This window comes from Alosa pseudoharengus, unplaced genomic scaffold, assembly GCF_046254945.1.
Source record: "Alosa pseudoharengus isolate Yale_2024_CS ecotype anadromous, Long Island Sound unplaced genomic scaffold, YU_APseudo_1.1 YU_APseudo_1.1_scf_10, whole genome shotgun sequence".
Taxonomy (NCBI): domain Eukaryota; kingdom Metazoa; phylum Chordata; class Actinopteri; order Clupeiformes; family Clupeidae; genus Alosa; species Alosa pseudoharengus.
Window position 1 is genome coordinate 2,292,490 of NW_027468565.1, and position 5,223 is coordinate 2,297,712.

At 38.8% G+C, this 5,223-nt stretch overlaps 1 long non-coding RNA gene across 1 annotated transcript; it reads right to left on the reverse strand.

Moving 5' to 3' along the window:
• Positions 1-2,536: 2,536 nt before the first annotated feature.
• LOC143139032 (uncharacterized) lies at positions 2,537-3,899 on the reverse strand. The gene is made up of 3 exons (XR_012990322.1): positions 3,658-3,899; positions 3,308-3,420; positions 2,537-2,704 (listed from the first exon to the last, which is right to left on the reverse strand). It is a non-coding gene; the product is annotated as an uncharacterized LOC143139032 (long non-coding RNA).
• Positions 3,900-5,223: the final 1,324 nt, after the last annotated feature.

Consider the following 5,223-nt stretch of genomic DNA (forward strand, 5'->3'; position numbering starts at 1 on the left):
GCCATAGACTGGCGTTCAAAATTTTTTGAAAGAAGGGTCCCATGGAGGCAAGTGGAAGTGGCGTCACTTGCACACTCTATAGACTGTAAAAAATATGGACAAAGCGTCTGTGACGTCACCCATAGATTTTCTGAAGAACGGTTATGAAGCCGTTTATGGGGGGTATGGGCGGCGCCATCTTGGGAAACCTTGGGAAATCCTAACCCCGCCTACCTCCTGGCCAATCCATATATGGGTAAAAGGGCGGGACTTTGTATGAGACTGAGCAAGCCGGTGAACCCGCCTCGTCGTCAGCCGAGCAGCCTCAGCTAACGTTAGGCCTACAAGATGGACTGGCACAGACGTTGCTGTAACATTGCTGGTAAGTTTGATCTGCTAACGTGAAGTTCATGTATGTTTCTTAATGCCATGTTCAGACACTTTTTAATGTTGTATGCTGAAAGGTTAAATTCGGTTGAAAAGTTGAGAATGAAGAGTTGAGTTTGCAGATTCTAGCTTCTAGGTAAAATAAACTAACGTTAGCTATCCCTCCCTTGCTAAAGTTACGGTCAAATAACGTAGAGTAATTTAACGTTACAGGTTCACCAACTCACGTAGAGTAACTTAGCAGTTTACAGGTTCAGCAACTCATACTGACAAAAATGTATCTTTGCCTTTATTTTTTTGTAATTAACGTTATCCATCTCATATCCTCAGTGGCAGCCATCATTGTAACGTTAATTAATTTACGATAACATCAGCCAGCTCGCTGTATCTGTCAACGTATGGTGTGAATTGATAACAAAATCGTAGGGTATTAGTTAACTTGTACATCATTAATCATTTTTGATTAACTCTTAATATCACGTTTTGAAATCGCTATATTGCTCTAAAGTTGTCAGTGGTAGTTTGGTCTAAGATGACATTGAAATTTCTCATCGGTGGCCATTTCACGATCCAGCGTTCATGTTCGGTTAGCTTGCCTTATTTCCCCTTGTCAGGCTATTATCAAAACGTTAAATCCAGTTACAGTGTCCGGTGTTTGGCATAACAATGCCAATATTAGTGTACTTTGTCACTTAAGACCCATTTCAAATCGCACAATAGTACTACAGCATTGTACAACTGTACTTTTGTTGATTACAACAAGTGGTGTTGGTTTGCATTATTGTATCATTTTGTAAGTAGGTATGACTAATAAAATGTTTACCTTTCTGTTTTTGCAGTTCACCATGGGGAGGAGGCGGCAAGGAGGTCCATGGGCTCTTAACCTGGGACTAGAGGTCCAGATGAAGTGCTTTGGCTGGGGTGTGGTGATATTGAACCCATTGAGACTATACAGTACATTTAACTTTATGTCTATTGATGAATGTTACACCTACCCTTTACTTATGCCAAACCCATTTCTGTTCTTTAAATATCAGAAAGCAAACTTACTGTTAATGGCACTACACTTGAACTTGGAAATGTTTATGGAACTTTTCTGAACTGTGAATTACATTAAAACGCATGGCAGTATTTAGTTTTGTTAGTTTTTCTTATCTTCAACTGTATTGTACAGTGGAGTTTTGTTATATGTTTATACTTATATTTACCATTGATAGCAATACATTTATGGTTAAAATGGATAATAATTTAACTTCAAGACTACTTTTAGTTAGCCATGTAACCCTTCATGGTTTTAAACAAAGACCCCATCCCCTCCCCCAATGGAATGCTAATGTGCTGGTTTAAGGCCTATCACTTACACAAGACAAAGGATGCTACCTTGATATAATGTATCCATGTATCATGAAATGTAAATGTATTAATGTCTGGTATCATTCTGATAGTCTCATTACAAGGATTGTAATGATGTGATTGTGAGAATGTTTGGAACATTCTATAAGTGATATTTCTGATATATAAGATATCTCTCCTCATGCTATTCATATAGGTGTGAAGTGGGTGTGAGTAGGTGTGTCTGATACCAAGTGAAGAGCCAACCAAGTGGGATTGTTCTTGGCGCCATTTTGTTCTTTGTTTAAAAACATTTAAAAGTAACTAAACTGAAATGTTTTTCAGATTTAGATTTCTAGACTTGGACTAAGGATGTAGCGGAAGAGAGGATAAGTTGGCTACAGGCCAACCTAGGCCTTTCAGGCCTGGGCTAGGCCTACATAGACCATAGACCTTTTTTTGTACTCTCTCTCAGCTTGTAACAGAATAAACCTGATACCTGAGTTTTTCCTGAAGTTCGCCATCTAAGATCAATATTAAGTAATTATTCACCACAATTACTTTCACCATTTCTGCTGTAAGTGCATGTTGTGTGTGATGTCTGTATGCTACTGAGACCTTGAATTTCCCCTTGGAGATCAATAAAGTATCTATCTATCTATCAAACCAATTTGCCTGTGCTCTCAAAAACATTTATACAAATCTGTCAGCTTCAGTCGGTAGGTTGAATTGAAGACCCAGATGCAGAAGTAAAGGTGATTTTTTTACTTGTATATCTTGAGCATTACAGGTAACCACTGAATTTGCGAAACTAAAATAACAAAAACTAATATACTAAGCTAGTACATAGTCAATACATATTAGATCACTTTAAAGACTGACAGATGCAAATGCTGTAAATAAAGGTAATCAAGGGGTCTGCTGGTGAACAAAGTCTTTGAAGTCAGAAGCTGCCACTGCTCAATGACTTGTGCCCCATCTGGTAGGATTTCAAGATGTTCCAGATCTGAAAACAGAAATATTGGTATATGTCACATCTTTGAACTTAGTGCAAACTATGAACAAGTGCTCACAAATTAAGCTAAAAAATACTCCCAATATGTATAATGAACAAACTCACAGAACACTTAGCTGAATGGGGACAGGACCGGCGTATTCAACTATTTGCACATGTCCTGTTTATGCAGGCAATAAGCAAAACCAAATTTGGTGTATTCAAAGTTCTGTAGAACAACCATTTCTTGTATTTTAATGTTTTCATTGGAACAGTGTAAGCTCATATCTACACCCCATTGAGGTAGTTATTAACAGTTAGGCCAAGGTCCAGTCAAACAATAGCCAGTCACTGATGCCATATTCTTTAATTATCCAATCTGTATCCAACCAAAACCTGCTGATTTAAAGGCTACTTTCCATGTGTGACTTATCAAAAGAGGTCATGATAATTATTGCACAGATGTGCCCCCGACTGCTCACAATAAAAGGCCACTCTAAATGTCTGAAATGCATTCATGTTTGTTCAGTATGCTAACCATGTCTGGAATAGACAACTAGGCCTATTGAATCCCATAGGTTGCTCCATTTAAATGTATGAAAAATGTCAAAGTACCACGGAATCAGTACTGAAGTGATGCTTCTGAGTCGACTGCACAGACGAGAAGTGAAGTTAGGAGTCCAGAGCCCTCTCCAGCACCCAGCCTGTCTGGATCACCTACAGGGAAACTTTGCATAGACAAGAAGTGTTGTTTCAAATTTGTGTTTCACAAATAAACGGCAACAATAAGAGTTTCAGACGTCAGTTATAACTAACAACAGTTATGGTGACTAGCTAACGTTATCGCTTGTTATCAGCTCCATGTTAAATGTATGGTTCATAGTGGTTCACACTACAGTGCCCACTAACATGGATGCTATAATGCTAACATCTACTACGTGAAATAGTAGTGGAATGTCACTTACCTGAAAAACTGGAGCGAAGTCTTCTTAAAGTGTCGGTTAGTGGGCTTCAGTTAATAGCAACCCATTTTATGACAGATATTTGAATAAACATTTTCAGAAAGAATGTGGTGTGTAGGATCACAGCCAAGACATAGCCTAATTTCGGAGTTTCCTCCACTCAGCTAGTGACGTCGTCTGCTGCCTCGACACCAGCCGTCAATCAAGTTAACCACGCCCTTAATTATTCATACATTTAATATCTAAATGCGATCTAAACTAACGAGTTAGAAAAAAATTCACCCCCCTACCAACAAATACAATAAAAGTCCATGGGACCAACCTGTAAAAGCATGAATTTATGCTGTGAAAACGGACATTTTAACATGGGGGTCTATGGACATTTGCTCCCTTTTGGGACCTGCCCCTAGCGGATTTTCTATGTATTGCAATTTTTCGCATTTCCGGGTAGGCTTCATTGTTCAAATTAGAATGTTGCCGCTTGTTACAACCGGACCCGCGTCACACAGAGCAGGTTGTTTGCGCCATGCCCCTTTTGAGGGGAAAACATTCCCTCAGAACAAGCCAAAGTGAACCGGTAGACATGCCGAAAAGTTGCAGGTGGGTTAGGCTACAGCTTTGCTGGCAAATAAATATTAGCCTAGTTATTAAATATTTATGAAATTATAATATCGTTCATTAGTCTTCAAAAGACAAACCACTAACGTTACACCAAAAATGAATCAGACCAAAGAAAACTGAAATCTAGGCTAACACTTAACGGCTATGACAGAAATTATCATATCTCGGAATTATCTAACTAACATACTTTACATCTGAGCCTGTGAGTCAACTACACTACATTAAAATTCAAATATGAAGGCAAAAATACAGGAAAACAATCTATAGTTACTTACCTGGAGACTCGATGAGATAGGCTACGAGTAAATGTCCGGGTATGACTGAGTGGGGTTGTAGCACCACTTCGTACTCGGGAGACTGAAGGGACATGTTTTTATATTAATTGAATTAAGCTTTTGTAGGTATCTTTCACGGTCAACGACCGGCAAAGTGGTTATGTATTGAGTGGTCATATTGATTTGTGGTATTTTTTGTTATTATTTACTCCTGCGATTTCTGTACGAATTACGTTTATTGACCCTAATTTGCGTTGGAGTTAATGAGAGGGGTTGTTTGTTTTCCCCCCGAAAGGGGCGGGAACGTTTGTCACGAGTCAAGTTCCCGGATGTGCCGGTCTAACGTATAGAGTGACTTCCGTTTTACTTCCGCTACAAGGGACCTGTCTTTCAAAAAAATATGAACGGGAGTTAATGGAGAGATAACGATTATTTTTTGGTCCCATTTGAATTGTGCCACGAATTTCACATATGATGTGTGTGAATTTAAAAGATAATTTTTCACGTCAAGAAAGTACTGTTGTTTGATAGACTTCAAAAGTTATGTTGGTAAAGCTAGCTGAAGCTAGCTGATAGCTGTTATGCTAGTTAACGTTGCATCTTGCTGCCTGCTATGTCACTTAACAGTATGTAATGTACAGTCTATGGACGAATACAACTTACCTGATGTGTT